Source organism: Ambystoma mexicanum, chromosome 6q (assembly GCF_040938575.1).
Source record: "Ambystoma mexicanum isolate Mex_15411 chromosome 6q, UKY_AmexF1_1, whole genome shotgun sequence".
Taxonomy (NCBI): domain Eukaryota; kingdom Metazoa; phylum Chordata; class Amphibia; order Caudata; family Ambystomatidae; genus Ambystoma; species Ambystoma mexicanum.
In genome coordinates this window covers 81,707,497-81,726,698 of record NC_090937.1, presented here as the reverse complement: position 1 = coordinate 81,726,698, position 19,202 = coordinate 81,707,497, and the positions used below count along the sequence as shown (strand labels likewise).

Here is a 19,202-nt window from a genome sequence, read left to right as displayed (position 1 = left end):
GAACCCGAAGGCATCTGGGAGCTAGTTCATTTAAAAGTGGTGGTGACAGGGGTTACAAGCAATACATTACAATTTGTTTCGGACATAGTTGGTACAGAGCATACATAGTTCACATGAGCGTAGTGATTACAGTTGGCTTCACACACGGGTGGTATTTATAAGGCGCATAGTTAACAGTTTGTAGTCTAAATATTTAGAGAAAGATTAAGGGAAGACTATAATGAACGTATGCAAAATATGAATTACAATATATTTAGAGGAAGGAGTAACAGAAAGCTCTAAAATCTGTAATCCATGACAAAAAACATACCTGTGTGGTGGGTGTTCTATGTTTACAATTCTAAATGTTTTGAAAATAGAGGATCAAAAGTGGAAAAGGCACATAATAAAGGCAAAACTGATATGTGGAATTGCTGTGTATAAATGTAAACTCGTACCTGTTGTGCTAATGGTCAAAAGCACAAAGTAACCAAAAAAGCAAATAAAATGTCTATACAGCCCAAGTACATTGGTAGAGCTAGAAATGCTTGTGAAACGGAAAATAAGGAACAAGGATATCCAATATTGACGCGTACAAATAGTATTATATATATATATATATATATATATATATATATATATATATATATATATATATATATATATATGTTCCATGAAAAAAACCTCAGTTGAGGGCCAGTTAAGTTGCACAGATGTAATGCAACAAACCCCTTGAAATTCAGTGGATGTGTGAAGTCATGACCAGCTTAAGTCAGCGCTCCCGTTGATGTCCCCCATAGTTCCATGTCCCCCATAATGGCATTTTTGGGAATTCCTTCTCTTAAAAGATGTCGGTGCTCATGAACTTTGCAAGATGCCGGTGCTCATGAACTTTGCAACAGGAAAGTGCATGGAAAACTGGTCATGACTTCAGACATCCGCTGGGGTTTCAAGGGTTGTTTTGCATTGAATCTGCACAACTTAACTGCACCTTAACTAAGGTTTTGTCAGTGAATTTCAAGGGTTTTGTTATACCATAGTATTTACTGGCCACTAGCCTTGGCTTTTGGCCGTGCCCACTGTACATGTTCCCCCAATATGTTTCTTTTGGACCCACTAGGTGGCTATGGCCTTGGTCTGTGAACACTATTCATGTCTTTCAGGCCCACTGTATATTTTAAAACAATACCGAGCCACTATCCATGGCCTTCGACCGTGTCCACTATGCATATTTCCCCATTTCCCCAATATGATTCTTTTGGACCCACTAGGAGGCCACAGCATTTGGGTGTGGCCGCTGTACATGTCTTTCGGGCCAACTGTATATTTTAAAACACTACCTAGCCACTGTACACATTACTCCTATATGTTTCTTTTTGACTCACTATGTCTTTCATGTCCACTGTATATTTTAAAACACTTCGGGCCACATTCCATGGCCTGTGTCCCTGGTCAGTGGCCAATGGCCTTTGGCTGTGTCCACTTTCCATATTGCAGCCTTCGGTTCCTTAAAGGAAACCAGTAGCCATATGCTTCGACCACACCCATTACCCCCACCTCACCGTAGCTATAAAATTCCCCTTTTTATAATTAGTCCAATTTGTTTAACTCTCTCATTTAAAAAAAAAAAAGTTCCCCATAGCCCCGGTTATATTAGCAATGTACTACAAATAACCGCGGTTATCAGTAAATGCCTGAAAATCACTGTGGTTATCCGTAAAAAGCATGCAAAATCCAAAACTATTCACTGCCCTCCCACGCACTCACCAAGTGCCCCCCTCGTCTTGCCATGCTACCCCACTCCTCTCAATCCTTTTTCCTTACCTCCCCCTCTCCCATTCCCCCAGCATTCATTGCTTTGTGTGACACACTTTCATTCCCGATCGCTTTTTCTGTTAAAACCGCAGTTTCCCACTGAATAACCCCTTTTATGCGAAAATTTTCATACTCTGAAGTTGGTCCCAGGTCGCACCCAACTACCCAATTTCACATGGTGTCCTCTTACCCCCTCCCTACCTCTTGCCTGATGCCATCGCATCCTTTGCCCTCCTCCAAACAACATGTTTTCCACTTTTCATTTTCGGCTAACCCTCGTTATTCCTGTTAAACCGCAGTTATATCTTGCATCGAACAAAAAAACAGTGACTTTTTCATTTCTGAAAAGCCTCTCTCCTGCAAAGCACAATGGGAGATATAGCTATACCTTTGGGAGAAGAGGCACCCCATTCTCCATAAAATATTTGCACAACTACTGGATGGAATAACCCCAGCCCCCTTCCGGAAATCTAATCACCCTTCGTGCCCAAGTTGTTTCATAACTGGTCCAATTCCATCCAGCGGTTTTTGCTGTGTGCTGTGCTGAAATGTGGACTTTTTCTCTAGGTGGAAATGAATGGGAGTAGGCTGAGGTTTTTTGCAGATGCTGCTACTTTTAATAGTAATAATCATGTATGGATCCCTGTTTCTAGGTGCTAGCTTAGGTCACAGAAGGCATTTCGTATTTTTTCTCTATAGGTGTATCCCTATCCTCCGCTATAGAAGAAGGACCACATATTTTTTGGTATCCCCTGTGATTTGAAAAGCAGGAAGATGGCTGTAGGTCATTTGTGTTGTTGTATCTTGTGTTATTGTGGGATTTGAAAGTGCCCTCAAAGTATTGGGATTTTTGCCTTGGGCTCGTAACGTCACACAAAAGGTTGTTAATAGGACATGGCGTGTTGATGTGAAGGTGAAGGCCTGCAGTGGGACACAGATTTGTTGGTGAGAGAAAATGGGAAAAACCCTGGGAGAAAACAGTGTTTTTTAACTTGACAAGGTGATGTTGAAATTGTAAAAGAGTGTATACCATTTGGGTTGGGCTTCAGGAGCATGTGGAAGGATTGGACTTGGCCTTTAAGGGCAGAAAATAGAGTGTGGGCGGTGTGCGGAGCATGCTCGTGTTGGTGTTGGCGAGCCAGAGAGGCTGGTGGAATAGTTTGAGAGTTGTTGTGGTTTTGGGGGATTTGATTGAGAATTGATGATAATTGTGATATATATAATTTGACAGGTTGTTGAAATTTGTAAAAAATCACGATCTGAGGTCAAGTAAGTATTGGCAGCCAGACGGTGATGTACCATCATGGGGGATGCACCCTTTAAGCACTTGTACAAGTGCCTTCTGCACTATCAAGACAAAATGTGCAAGTACAGTGTGGAATGGACTTGCGATACAGGGGGCAAAATAGCAAAGCCGTGGCCCCGGGAGGGCAGTGTTTCCAAATCTGTACTGCAACACATGACCACATATTTACATGCTGCGTGTAAAGGGACACAATTGAGTAAACGATTAGCTATAATGGAGCTAAGGAAAATGTTTGAGGACAGGTAAAGAGGGCACACCCAAGAAAGAGTGAATGCTGAGCCAGCATGATGTGGGGGCGCAGCCCCCACAGCCCCCCCACCTCAAACCGCAGACCCTATGAAGGAAGGCCAGGGAGTTTACCCCTTGTAAGAATTAGCTGCAGCAGAGTATACCAACCCTGTTTATCCACCACCTGCATATTGCAGCAAGGACACACTTAGTGGTGCAAAGTAGGCGCGTAAGAGTATAGGGACTACAGTTGATGAACCCAAAGAGTGCAGCGACCTGCAAGCGAAACTGACGGAGGCAACAAGGTGACACCGGGACATAGTGGGGATAACGAAGTGACAGTCCCACCAAAAGAGTGGCTAGGAAGACAGATTCTGCTCAAATTGGCAGAAAGGCTGCAGTAGAGCATAGCCACATTGAGGAGGAAGCTCAGAGACACAAGGAGAAATTGGAAGAGAATAGAGAATGGGCAGAGATAATGGAGCAAGTGAAGAGAACAGAGAGGGAAGAGAAAGAGGAATAGTAGTGACTGAGAAGGGAGGCAGAGAGAGCAGAAGAAGAAAAGAGAGTAAAGAGAGCGGAAAGGCAGAAATAGAAGAAAAGGTGACGAGAAAGACAGGAGGAAAAGGAGAGGCAGTTGTAATTGAAGAGGGAAAAGGCAATAGGAAATGCTCAATAAAGAGCGTTTAAGTAGAGAGGAAGAAGCATGAGACAGCAGACAGGAGCGGGAAAGAGACAGAAGCAGAGAGAGACGTCTCAAGGAGGTAGAGGACATCATGACAAGACTAAAATAATTAAATGATGATGCGGAAGCGGCAATACGGTGAAGAGTTGGGATACTGCATAGAAGCAGGAGGGATAGTGCCTCTGTCCCTGAGGCAAGCAGGAGTATAGTGGGGTCCCATTGAGGGGGGAGCAACTCACCGGAGAGAGTAATGGGGAAACGACAGGCGAAACGCATGCTGAAGAGGCTTCATTTTGAAGATGAAGAGGGCAAGGACAGCGGTGACAGCATGGGAACCATGGGGTCAGATAAGGACCTAGTGGAAAGTGATGATGATGAAGGGAGGAGGCGATGCTGCCCATCAAGGGAAGTAAGAGCGGGAGCCACTATGAGGTGGAGAGGAAGACATTGAGAAGGGACAAGCTAAAGCCTGAGGGACGCCTCGAGCGCTCCAAAGGTGGTTCGCATTGCGCAGATGAATTTACTCTATATGCACAGAGGCTGAGAGCTTTACCGGGATGGAAAAGATCAATTATGATGACAGTGTTCACGACCACAAAACACGTAGTGAAATTAGACAGAGGAGTAATGCTGACACAGTTTCTGCTGCTAGAAAAGGGTGGAGGACGACCACAATATATATTGTAAACACAGAATAACTTCTAAATGGAGGAACTCCCATCCCCTGCACACTTTCACTAGCTCAAGACAAGTGAGCCAAACAGTTTGTAGTGTATTTTTACAGAATTTCAATATCTTTTTTTTACCATTTTTATATGAACCACTTTTTCCCCCATCTTTTTGCATAAATGAACAAAGTCAACATTCATTGAAATTAAATATATATTTTTTAATATTTGTTTGACCCAACGCGTTTCGAGGATAGTCTCGTCTTCAGGGGCAGATTGGTACATTCAATTAATATCTAAAAGAAACATTTTAGAAAGTATACAGTTACTTCTTTTGTAGTCCACAAGACTCAATATTCTCAACATTACACATTCAACTTGGTTTAGAATTTTGTTGAGTTCTTCCTCTGTTCATAGTCACAACGTTAACATATCTGACTGTATATCTGATGATAGCTTTATGTCTGTGAGGTATATCCGTTCTTCCTAACTGGTAATACATAGTTGAAAGATATAATTTCTACTTCATTTTTGTGCAAATTCCTAACTAGATCAGTTTTACATTTGTACTGACCTGAGTGGTCTAGTTGGAAGGCCCTTATCCTGGACTGTGCTCAGCTCAGTTTGTTCAATATCCAATATTGTTCTCAAGTTCTACCTAAAGGAATGGTTATGGTAAGTGATATATAGGTAATAGACATATAATATAGTATTGTTCCTCAATGGTGATTCTTAGCAAGTGAAGAACGCTTGTTCATGAGGTTGTTAGAATTAGGTTGTCCTCCGTGTACTAGGGCCACTAGATCCCGAGCTGACTTCAGTAGAAACTTCAGATTGGAATCTTATAAAGTAATCAAGTAATCATTCTTAATGTCCAAATCAAGGGGTCAAGAAAAAAGTTTAGGAATAGTGAGGCAATTGCCTTACCGTATGAGTGTGGGCTATTGCAGTGAAGTTTAGCTAAGTAGGGCAGATCCAGATTCTGTGTCTATGTCCTGCATGGGGGTCCACAACGTCATGTGTTTATTAGATGTGTGAAGATACACATGGAATCACGTGTTCATCACTGTAATAATAAATGTCCAATTTGTAGTCTGTAGACAACATCACCGATTGATGTTTTTAAAAAACAATTCTTGGGGAGAAATGCTGGTATAGAGCCTGATAATTCAGGTAGGTTTCAATTTTGGGCTCAAGAGCGTTAAGTTGTAAGTGAAGGTCTAGAAATTTGGAGGGATTTCAGTATAATAGCCAATTCAGGTAAATTTCAGTGTTTGGCTCAAGAGCATCCAGTTATAAGTGAAGGTCTAAAAATTTGGAGTGATTTCAGTATTATAGCCAATTCAGAAAAGTTTCAATATAATTACCTAAAGGGCTTACATAGAAGTGAAGGATTAAAACATGGTTAAAAAGGGTTCTAGGAAGCACAGGGATAAAGACTTACCATAGGAAATCGAAAGCGCTGTTGTTCTTTCCTGGGAGGCGAGTGTCTGATTTATGTGGACCAAGATGGCCGACTTAAAAAATCGGCGGGTTATGATGACATCAGCACGCAATAGCGTGCGAAGATGTCACAATGTAAACAATGTAAACAAAGTTCATAGTACTACTATTCGGGATATAACCGGAACTAATAGTTTTACGGGTTGGCACTCAAAAGGGAGTAATCCCTAAATTTGTATCGTGTAAGATTATTTAAGCCCAAAGCTGGGTGATGCAGAATCAAATAGTGATTGAAGTGAAACAGATGATCTTGGTGTTTATAAAAATGCTAATTTAGCAAAGTGAATCTTATGCAAGACTGATGTTTGATGCCTCACATAGTTGATCTTTTAAAGTTTAAGCGGTAATGACAAAAATGAGTGATCTGGAAGTAGCTGCAATATAATCCAATGTAGAACTTATGGAGTGAACATTGTTTCAATAATGAGGTATGTAGACCAAGGAGTTCACTTGTTTAGGATGTGTAATACATTTAATGCGAGAGTGCACATTCTGGAATCTTGTATATGGTTCATATACGTCTTAACCAGTTTCTAATGCTCATTGGAAAACAGCAAGATCATAGGAGTACACCTTTTGATATACAATACATTGTAGAGTGACACAGAATATCCAGTCTGTCCTTCATATGAAGATTCACAATCTATACTTTTGGCACATTTGTGATATAAACCCCTATCTCTGTGGTTTATGGCTTACTTAGGTTTAGGGACGTAATATATTAAAGAGAGGATACCTGTTGGTCTAGAATGGTTCACTTAAGACTCATATATTTTGTTCAATTCGGATTTCAAAGGAATGGTCCTAAATAGAAGTCTTCATTTATGATATGATATGATAGGTTATTAATAACGCGCTTAATACCCAGAGGTTTCTAAGCGCGGATCCGGTGATCAAACCTGTTGTGGTCTGGCTTTCAAGGCAAGCATGTTGCCCCTGAGCTATCCTCCCGAGAGGAGGTGGTGTCATAGCATCAAGCTTATGCATCCAAAAGAACACTCTTTGTGCCAGCCTCTTTGCCAGATCACTTCCTCTTGGGGATGGGTGGACCACTTCTAATATTGCACACCATAATTGTGAAATGTTGTGTCCATTTTCCCTAACGTGTCTTGATACTGGTGATTTAGTATTTCCAGTTTTGATATTAGACTTATGCCCAGTCCAGCGTTCTCTTGCTTTCCGTGCCGTTTTGGCCACGTACTATTTGGCTCACTTGTTTTGAGCTAGTGAAAGTGTGCAGGGGACGGGAGTTATTCCATTTGGAACTTATTCCGTGTTTATATGTTTCACAACCCATATGCCAGGGTTGACTGTCTTCTCCTCTGCACCTTAAAAGCATGAAAGGCACATTTGCCACTTATAAAATGTTATAAGTCTTAATACATAAAATCTTCACCTCTAAAGATAGGTGTGCATAGTGAGTACAATTGTTGGTTCGCAATATATACAGTGGCAATAAATGGACAAGGAGAATTTGAGGTGTAAGTTACCCTCACTGACTACAGAAGCAGGGAAATGGATAAATGAGTTAGAAAGACTGACGGCGGGGATGACATTGGCAATGGTCGACATGAAGAGCTTACTCTCAGTCATTCTTGCGGAGGTAGCTGACAATGTTTGGAAGCGGGCAGGGTACCCCGAAGTGACAGCACAGAACACGGCACACAGTGGCACACCGTTCAATAACTGCAGAGCAGCCATATTGCAGGTTCTGAGAGTATATTACACAGACAGATCGGACATAAGTGCGAATATGTGTCAAAAAATATTTGAGGATGAAGATCCGCATCAATATATTCAGGAGATACAAGAGCACTGTCGTCTCGAGACGCGAGAACCATGGGATGAAAGAGTGGGTTTATTTTACCACATATTAAGACAAGGGTTACCAGAGCAGGTTGTAAGGAAGGCAAAGTATCAAAGTAAGATAGACACAGGTGACCACAGTTCAAGGGCATTTATTAAACTGTAGGGGCCTCATTACGACCCAGGCGGAGGACCATGGTGCTACTAGCACCATGGTCCATGCCGGTAACTTACCAACTCCGCCATGGAGAAAGGAGGAATTACCACACCATTACAAGGTTGGCAGGGCGGTAATTCCCCCTTCCACCATGGCCCTTTCCCATTCCCATTTTTGCCCCATAGGGCTCAATGGGAGTGGGGAAGGCACTAAGTACGGTACCGCAAATTGCGGTACCGTAATTAGCACCGAGGTCCCTTTGCGGCACCCTACTTTAACGGCTGGTAAAACCAGCCGTTAAGGTCGGGTCCCGCAAAGTGACCTCGTAATCAGGCGTTAAGTGTTTAACGGCGCCGCAGCCTTTTACGGCGCCGTTAAACACTTAGCGCCAGGGTCGTAATGAGGCCATGGGTGAGATAAATGCCTAATCTGAACCTAAACTTGATGGGAGCAAGCTACGACGATCAAAAAATAATAATATAGTCCTAGTGGAGTCTTGTCAAATGAAAAGGGCCGATATAAAAAAAAAACTATTGCCAATCCTTACTGCTATGCTACAAAATAGTGTGGGATAATGTTCACAAGAAAAGATATGCTCACAAAATAAGTCAGGATGCTTAGGCTGGGGTCTCCCTTCCCCACGTTTCTAGCATGGGACAGTGCAGGAATTGAGCACAGCACACTTCTGAGCTTCTCCGACACAAGCGTACAGTTCCTTTCCACAATATCAGGGCCTTCTGGACCAAGGTCTCTTTCATGGAAAGTCTCTTGCTTCAGAGGATCTGATAGTTATAAACACAAAATAAAAGTTCCTTCTGTTAATTTTCGTGCCGGGCGATTAATCTTCACCCTTGGATCCCCCTCAGCCAGACTCCGATCCTTTTCTTAATGATAGCTTCCTGCACTCAGGCGCAGCCCAACCATTCACTGTGGACATCCCTCAATCGGGTTCACGCTTGTTAGCACAATGTTTGCGGGTGTATCACCGTCCACCTCAATTTGTAGGAATCCCTGAGCCGGGTTCACATTTGCCTCAAACAACAGTTAACCTTGGTTTTAACACAATGTGGGATTTACTTTCCTTAGCTTTTCCTGGCTTCCCTCAGTCGGGTTCACACTGCCATTTAGATTCAATATCCTCACCTCATAATGTTCAAGAATCTTAATGTCTTTTTAAACAATTGTGCAGATTATTCTTTCCACTTTACGGTTTCCCAAAGCATTTGTCAATTTACATCTCGCTGGTTTCACATAATCACATGGCGTTCCCCTCTTCCGGGCACCAACCCCACCTTCACAGCCCCACCTTTACTTACGTGCACACTTTCACAATGTGTCAAAGACTTTCAACTGTACAAGGAGTTTGGCTTTATACTTGAATGACCACTTTGACACTTCATGCTGGCCTCCCCTAGGCCTCTTGGTTTCTTTAGTTTTGCTATCTCAAAAGTTCTTCGTTCAATGCTTTCTCTTTCAGGAGAGGGGTACCAGTTGGAGTCCTTTGAAAGAGCACCCACGTGGCGCCGGACCACTTTCTGGTACCGCTTTTGCTCACAAATGACCTCTGTCTATTATCTTCTTTCTTCACATACAATGTTGCTACTGTAATCTTGAGCCTAACACAGTGCAGTCCACTATCAGTTTGTTCCGAGTCACCGGCTGTGTTGAACTTGTTGGCGTTTCCTTTCCCACTGGAGTCAAGGGCGGTACTACGATGGCAACTGCTTCTCCCCACCATCGCAATCAGTGCGGGAGGGTCCCACGTACCACTGACATCTGACACACCACTCGCCAGCTGCGATTCTCGGTCTTATGTTCCTTTGTTGGAGGTTTCGTGGGTCTGGGTTGAAAAGGGAAAGGGCAATTCCCACCTGGTTGTCCTTTCGTATCTCTCCACCTTTCTTCTCGGTTTGAACTGCCATCCAGGAATGGCTGCTTTCTCGTGCGTTCGACCTTGCTCGAAGTGTGCTCTTGTGCTCTGCCTTTTATCCCTGTGGAGAAAGGAAAGGGCAGTCAGGTGTGTGTTGTTATCGGCAAATGCCTGACTCTGCCTGACCCTGCCTGACCCTTGTGTTGGGACATGTCAGGTAAACAGCTCTGCTGTTAGTACGTTGTCTTTCACGGTGTGAGAAAGTGTTCATGTTGGAAAAGGTGGGGTAGAGTTTCTTTGTATCCTACGGGTAGGATTGGGAAAAGGTATCATAAGGAATCATATCCCTCGTCCTAGGGGAGTTGATGAACTCAGAAGGGTGAGGGTTGTAGGATTTGTGAAATGAGGACAGGGATTGTGGGAACTTTAGTGTTTTGTCAAAGCAGACTGGGAGTTCAAGAAAAATAATCGGAGGGACGGGGAGCAGAGTGACTGGGAGTACTCGGATAGGCAACCAGAAAGTAGGGATTCTGGGAGATGTAGTTTCCCACTCCAACAAGGTTTGGGTTTCTAACAGGGTTTCTAGATGCAGAGGGGTTGTTGGATTCTGGTAAGGGGGATTCATTGGGTGGAAGGGAGGTTGATCTGAAACAGCCTATAAAAGCCTTAGGGACTTTGTCCTCCTCAACTTCTTCCCCAGTATAATACCACGTCTCAACTGGGGCATTCCCCTAAGCATAACCCTGGGTTCCCCTACCCAGGTGATGCTCCCTCACTCGTCCACCCCCAGGGTTGGGATCTGAGAGTGCCAGCCCTTCCCGGGCCACCTGACTAAGGGATTCTCAGGATCTACTTGGGAGAATAGCCTCAGGTTTCTCACAAGGTACAGAAGCAATCAAAGAAATGAGTGGGGATGGAGGCAAAGCCATTTTCAGAAATTCAGTTTACTATGGTATGTTATTGTCGACTAATGCAGGAAAACACAAGAAAGAAGTGTGTGGAAAAAAACCAGGATGAAGCGAAGGTAGTACAGAAAAGGCTGTCAATGTATACAATCGAAGGGGCGATGCTGAAGCGGAGAGGGAGTGGTTACCCAGAACGCAGAAAACTAACAGCAGGTGGCAGGGAGAGGTTTTGTGAGAAGAGGAGAGGCTAACTATTGGCCATGGGCAAGAGAAGGGTTTCCCAGGGGGAGAGGTGCATGGTACCCAATGTAGCAGGGTGGAGACAGGTTTAATGGGGGACAGCTGAGACCCTTGGGAGGTCCACCACAATGTTGGACATACAGGAAAGTGGGCAACATATCGCGAATGTGTAGGAGTTGAGGTAGAATGCAGCAGAATGGGGGGGCGACATATCAGCCAACATACCAGGTTGAGCAGCCTGACTATTATGCCCAAGATCACACGCAGATGCACACACAAGCGCCACAATGGCACCAGCACAGCAAGCACCAGGGAGGTCATGGTGTACACATCGCAGACACAAGGGTATGCGAAGCCACCACAAACAGCAAAGCAGGCACCAGCAGAGTAGAACGCTGTAGCCACGAGACACACAGACTCTATGATGCAGACTCCCATACCGGATACATGGGTGACCAGATCCTGTGTTAAGGAAGGGAGTTACCCAATGTCAGGCATTGCCATGAATGCGCAAGGATTCTCTGGGGCTACAGATTTGGTTCTGACGAACTTCTGATTGCTATAGGGGAACATGACCTCACCATGCCACTTTTACATTCCCGACAGACACCAATTAATATAATGGGGAGGGATATGATGCGTAGACTTAACATGAGCATTTAACTTACTGAGCAGGGGATAGTGTGTTCTACCCCAGGGATTCACTACATGAATGCCCAAACATTAATTCATGCATTTTGTGGTCAGACCGTACAGAGGGGGATGTCTGTAGACCCCAAGCTATTTCAATATGGAGCAGAAGTACTATTAGCATGGCTTTCAGGGATACAGGGCAAACTTCTCTGTCTGCCCAATGAGTTTTTATTCAGAACAGAGATTCTCTTAGACAAAAAAGAAGGGCAGGTGTTCCCACTAGAACTAGAGATGGTTATAGTGAGGGAGGAGAGGATGGGACTGATGATACAGGACAGGTATGGAGAGCAGTAATCATGTTAGGAGAAGGGCACAGACTGACTGACCTGACAGACAAAGAGTTGTTCAGAGATTATTATTTGGATTTGGAGACAGTGTTCTTTATGAGCATTACTTATTTTGTGAGAATTAATTATAGTTCCGTACCACAGAGAATGGCCCTACTTAAAAAGGTGCCAGCGTCAGGAAGATCTAGCACATGTGCCGAGCATTCTATGGACCAACAGCCCATATGATTTTGGTTTGTTGAAGGGAGTGGGAGCTGTCAAAATCAAGCTCAAGCCAGGGGCGATCTTACCAAGGGCAAAACAATATCTTTTATCTTTTAGCAAGGGATTTTGGTGCCATCAGAATCACAGTGTAATACAGCTTTGTACCCAGTGAAGATGGCAACATGGTGATCATGGCATTTTATTCAGGACTTGCACCCTTTGAACAATATTGTTGAAACAGAGTTCCTGTTAGTTCCCAATCCAGCAACAATATTATGTAGCATTCTGCCAGAAGTTACTAATTTCATGGTGATATATTTAAAAAATCCTTTTTCTCTATCCCACTTCATGAGGAGTCACAGGCTCTGACGTCATTTCTGTATAGAAATAACAAGTGGAAACATACAAGACTACCACAAGGGTACTGCGATTCACCTTCTATATTCAACAGGGTCCTCAAAATGGGAGACATTCATTTGGACAGCATAGTAATCCAGTATATGGACGACATTTTGGTTTCCAGCAGGCCAGAAGAACAATGTCGGAAGGACTCAGTACAGTTGCTGACAGTTTTAGCAGAGAAGGGTTACATGGTGGACAAGGCAAAGCTACAATATTGCCAAAGTGAGGTTTTGTACATTGGTCAGTTGATATCACACAAAGGTAACCCCAGAAAGAACAGAGGCAATATTTAGAACACCACCAGCCCAGACTGTGAGGGAAATGCATCAATTTTTGGGTCTCTGTAATTATTGCAGGACCTGGGTGTCCCATTACAGTACGTATACTAAATCTCTCTTAAGCGGGGCTCTGGGAGGACCAGAGGGTGGACGGTAAACTGACATGGACAAAGGAGATGATTGAAGTATTTGAAGAGCTGATGACAGCGGTGCTCACACAACAAAAGACCTTAGGGCATAAACCAAGAGCCTACTATAGTGGGCATTTAGATCCAGTAATGAGACAACATTACCCCTGCGAACAAGCATTGAATGCTGCTGCCTTTGCAATAGAGAAGTCAACAAATGCCACAGCGGGTAATAGCACCACGCTGTACGTGGAGCACGCCCTTTTCGCTATCCTTGAAAAGTCCAAGAGCACGTTGGCCACGCAGAGAGCATCTGGATATGAGGTAATTATCTCGAATACAGCAATACAAGTAGTAAGCAGAGTTATAAACCCGGCGACATTCATAGCAGAACCAGTAGAAGAGGGAGATTATGTACACAACTGTACCACGTACACAGAATACTATGATCCCCAGAGCAAGGCGAATAACATTCGGTAGAGGGGTGGTACCCTTTTTTTATGGGTCTTCAGGTGTTGACCAGACAACAGGATAGAGGCATACTGGGACAGCAGTAGTAAAGCTGAAAATGAGTGGGACAGTCGAAATAGTGGCGAGTGCAAGATTGTCTTTGCATCTTTGAGCACAAGCGGCAGAATCAATAGCTCTTATAATGGCATGAGAAGCGCATGAGAACGAGGAGATCACAGTGTACTTTGAGTCCGCCTACGTGATGTCAACAGTAAATGCAGGACTGTCACGATGGAAGAGGAGGGGCTACCAATGTACTGATGGCACACTGTTGCAGCACATGCCCCTATTGGCTAGACTCATAGATGTGCTACAACTCCCATCAGCCATAGCAGTCGTGAAGTGTCAAGCACACACGAGAGGGGAGGATGTGATCTCCCGTGGCAACAAAGCCACAGACTGAGGACACCTCACCTAACAAACGCATACGTGCACTTAGCATGATATTGCGTGAGGGATACCGTTCATTACCCATTAACTAAATAATGGAATTTCAGGGGCGAGTACCAGCAGAGGAGAAAGAGCTATGGATAAAGAGAGGGTGTTGTGAGAAACCTCAGGGTGTTATCACCTCTACTCCCACAGGGATACTCTGCTCAGGTGGCCTGGGAAGGGCCATCACTTTTGGGTCCCAACCCTACAGGTGGATAGTCGAGGGAGGATCACCTGGGTGGAGGGTCCCTGGGGATTGGGGAGAGTGTGCCAGATGGCAAGACATGCTATTCCCCTTCCCTAATACTGTCTTACCCTCGCATCCCTCAGCCTTCATGGGCTACTTCCATTCATGCCCTGTTTTCCCCTGTGAGTACTAATTAGAAGAGGAAGAAGCAACTAAGAGTAATGAACACTTCCTACTGCAAACACCACTCTAGTAATGGGACAAAGAAGAGGGGTATGAAGGCCAGTACTGAAGGTCAGGCATGTCCCAGTGATTGGGTTAATTATGGTCAGGCAATACGAGCCAACGACTCACACCCAAGGCCCCTTAATAGGCCTCTGGTGCATAAAGGGAAGAGACCCAACCAAGCAAGAGAGAGAGAACTGCTGTGGTGGAACTAGATCAGGAGGTCTGAATGCTGGCAACAATCCCAGAAGACCTGCAGGACCCAGAGTGAGCGAGTCGCATGGTGGTTGCAGGACCGGGAGCCCTCGAATTAGAAGGCAGGAAGCTGGAGCTGCCAAACAGCAGGGAAGCAGAAGGGACGCAATCCGCATCCATTGAGGATGCCGGCGTGTGCAGAGAAGTGCCCGGCGAGTAAGTGGAGCTCAAGCGGTCTACTTCCCGACTCCAGAGAAGGTGAGCAAGAGTAGCAGGAACTGCTGCTGTGAAAATGCAAAGAGTCAGTGAGTGTCAGAGGGCACAGGAAGACCAGAGCGCTCCCAGGGGACCGCAGGCAAGTAACAGTCCACAAACTTAAACGAATATGAACTATATGAAATACCAAATTGAATGGTAATCCCGGTTTGAGTGAAACCATGTTATATGAAATACCAAATTGAATGGAAAAAAAAGATTTCAATTAAAACATGTTATATTGAATACCGATCTTCATGGAAAGTCCGATTTGAATAAACTGTAGTGTCGGGCTATGGAATACTGAACAAACATTTGAGTTAAAACGACATATTGAATGTCAGACTGTGTGCAAGCAGCACTGTAAGCGGAATGAAAGCATATTGGAAATTGAACAATCACCTGAATATGTTAACAAACCAATGTGAGAAAGAACTATAAGTCTATGGAAAAGTAAAAGACTGATGCACAATTGTGTTAGACTAACCATAGAGAATATAGGCGTGAGAAGGCATAAGCCTCAAGCAGAAGAGGCTTTGAAGGAGCCAAAAAAGGCCAAGGAGAATGTATGCTTGTGCAACCTATATTGGATGGACTGTGTGGTTTGACAGCTGCACCTAGACCAGGGAGTTCCCCACTGTGAAGATCAGAGACATCGAAAATCATGTCAAGGAGAAGCACAGTGTTTATGGTTGCCTGACCTGTGATTGGTGGACCGTGTCATCTGACAACTTTGGCTGGGCCAGGGAGCTCTGACAAGCAAAAGACCTTGTGAATAAACCACAATGAATTTTGAATTGAATGCTAAAGCAAGCTAGAAGGTGGGTCAAGTGGACATATTGTTTTCTTACAGTGAACATTAAGCAAGTGAAAGCTGCATAAGTGCTGAGGTGAAATCTTGGGGAATGGACCCCTGAGACCTGAAAAAACTGATAAACACTGTCTCGGGGAAGGGAACCTCGAGACCTCTCTTTTGTGTGAACTGTGCTAGCTGTGCAAGCAGCTATTGAACTGCATTGAACTTGCGAAAGAACCTAAGCTGAGAACAGCTCAGAATTTACTATTGAACACTATTTTGTTGGCTAAGAAGGACCCCATCACCATGTATATTTTTAGATGTGAGGGAAAGCATAGGTTTTGACACAGACATACTTTTGAATTCGACTTACGGACACAGACTTCCCTTGGTTTTCTTTAGATAGGGACATTCCCACCATGGTTATAGGGCAAGTTAGGCGTTACACCATCCTGATACTTAATAAAGATTCTACTATTGAATTTGAAATCTGTTGTCTGTTAATACCATCTCTTAATACCATGCCAGTGTTCATTATCCCCTGCAGATAAAATTTGGCAACAGAAAAGCAGAGTAGTGCTGGTGATTCCCTTAGTGCTGTTGCAGATTGTGCTCACGTAGCTGCACTATCCTACTCACCTTAGTAAAGATGTTCTTGCAGCACATATTGGGGAAGATTGGTTCCGTCCCAATTTGGCAGAATATATCACCACTTTAAGAGTAGTTGCATAGTATGCCAAAAGTTCAACACAGGCCACACATTGCATGCAGTGCGAGGAGCAATACTGGCCCTAATGGGCCTTTCCAACATCTCCACATAGATTACGTGGACATGATCCAAGTATGCAAGGGCTAAAGATATATGATTGTGGTAGTATGCCCCTTTTCTCTCTGGATCAAAGCTGGTCCATGCTCACACCCAATGAGGTGTTCGCACGATGGTGGTTGTGCAAGGTCCTGCGTTCAGACAATGGGGGCCTCACTATGTAAATTAAGTTTTTGAAGACATCACAGCCCAGCATGGATTAAGCATATGTTTTTCTGTGCTTATAACGTGCAAGCGAATGGGATTTGTAAATGCCTCAATGGCCTGCTCAAAGAAAAGATTGCCAAAGCAAAAGTATTGCTAAAAAAGGGATGGCTCGATTGCCTCCCGTTAGCTTTGTTCGCATTGCGTAACCAACCTGGATCCAACCACCATTTAACCCCTCATGAAGGGGTGACAGGATGACGCATTTGCTTCCCTCTTGCTCCTCCCACTAGAGCATTGACAGATGCCCAAAGTACAGCCACTGTTCTTGGTGATGAAATGCACAAATATCTTGCTTCAATGATGGCTAGTGCTTCTTTTATCTCTCAGCAGTTGAAGTCCCCAGAGGGAGGTCAAAGAAGGATGATAAAGATAACACACCAGAAGAACAATCTGAACTGCTTAAGCAACCAACTCTTTATCCAGGAGACTGAGTCCGCCTAAGAAACTTCATTAGACCTTGGTATAAAACTAGGTTCAATGGCCCTTTTACCATAGAGCAAGCAACTTGCAAGGCTGCAAAGCTAGTAGGGAAAATATCCTGGAACTACCATGGAGATATCAAGCCCTGCAAAGGTAAGGTCCCTCTGGCCCAAAGCGTCGATGATTTGACGGAAGAAGAAGAAGAAGAAGAAGAAGAGGAAGAAGAAGAAGAAGAAGAAACACAACAACACATTTAGACACCATCAAGAACTAGAGCTAGACAAGAGAAAATTGAAAAGCTAGATTAGGCACACTGTGTTTTCCTTACTCTAGGTAATCCTTGTGAATGTTTGGACTGATTTTGGCAAGAATTTCATAGCTGCACAAATGTTGTAGAGCACGTTTACGAACTTGTTGGAACCTCTGGACAAATAATACCACCTAAAGTGGTCTTTCATGCTTTCCTTCTCTGCATAGCTGTAAGGAACTCATGGTGGCAACAGTAAAGACAGACACAAGTTCAAGGGTGTTAATTGAACTTTTATATTGGGTGAGATAAACGCCTGATGTAAACCTAAAATTAAGATGGGATAAATCTAATGGGAGCAAGCTACGCCCATCAAATAATAATAAGGCAGTCCTAGTGGCTTTGTGTCAAATAAAAGGGCCTATAGTAAGACAAACCTATTGCCAATCCTTACAGCTAAGTTTACAAAAAGAATGTGGGATAATGTTTGCCAGAAAATAAAGACGTATTCATAAAATGATGTCAGGATGATATGGCTGGTTCTTCTTTTCCCACGTTTTAGGCACAAGATAAGGCGGACTTCTGATGCACGGCGCACTCCAGGGCCTTGCTAGCACGAGGTTACAGTTCCACTCAACGATAGCAGGTCCTTCAGTGGCCAAGTCTCTTTTCTACAAAGTCTCTTGTCAAAAGTTCCTTAGGTAATCTTGTACCGTGTGCGATTGGTCTTCGCCCCTTGGATCTCCCTCGGACCCTTCTTGCAACTTGTGCCTCCCTCCGTCGGGTTCACTACGGCCTTTCACTCTTAATATCAACATAATGTTCTCGGGTGCATTAGATTTTACCCCGAGTCGCAGGCATCCCTCCGCCAAGTTCACAATTGCCAATTTCACAGTTCACTTTAGTTTTAACACAATGCAGGATTCAGTCTTCTTCGCTTTCCTCTTGGCATCCCTTCAACGGGTTCACATAACCATCTTTCACTCTTTCACACAGTTCATGCTTTTACTCACACTCTTTATAGAAAGCGGGGTTTCCCTTCCCCTAGCTTTCTTCCAGCAACGGGTCAGAGACTTCGACAATACAATGGATTTGACGTGAACCTTGTAGGACCACTCTGACACCTTACGCCACCCTCTTCTAGGGCCTTCTGGTACTTTCAGTTTCAAAGCAGGTCACAGTCAGAGTCTTTCGAATGAGCACCTACGTGGCGCCAGACTCCTTTGCACCTGGACCTTAACTGGGCTTTCTTCAGGTCTGGCCGCCTTTCATCTCCATTTAAACTGCCATCTTGGATTAGCTCCCTCCTTGTGCGGTATGCCTTGCTCGTAGTGTGCTCTTGTGCTGCGCCTTTTATCCCTGTGGAAAAGGTAAAGGGCCGTCAGGTGTGCGTGGTTATTGTCAATTGTCTGACTCTGCCTGACCTCTGCATAGGGAGATGTCTGGTAAACGGCTCTGGTATTTGTCTGTTGGATGGGGAAACGGTGTTAAAAGGAACAGGGTACCGCGTCTCAACCGTCTTTGTCCCACTTCCACTCCCCAAAGACCCCTCATCCAGGTGATCTTCCCCCACTGGTCCGCCCCCAGCAACTGGATCCAATAGCGATGGCCGTGTCCTGGCCCCCTGGATGACAGATCCCCGAGCACCAGGTTTCTCACATAGCCCATACTTACTCAATATTGATACAGGGTGACATACCTGTTATTCTATTGCTTAATAGTGCAAAAATATAATTTGTTTGGGAATG

At 44.2% G+C, this 19,202-nt stretch overlaps 1 protein-coding gene across 2 annotated transcripts in view; it reads left to right on the top strand.

Annotated features, from left to right (window-relative positions):
• Positions 1–19,202, top strand: part of LOC138515785 (transmembrane protease serine 11D-like) — a 739,714-nt gene that overhangs the window by 1,044 nt on the left and 719,468 nt on the right. The window lies entirely within an intron of this gene.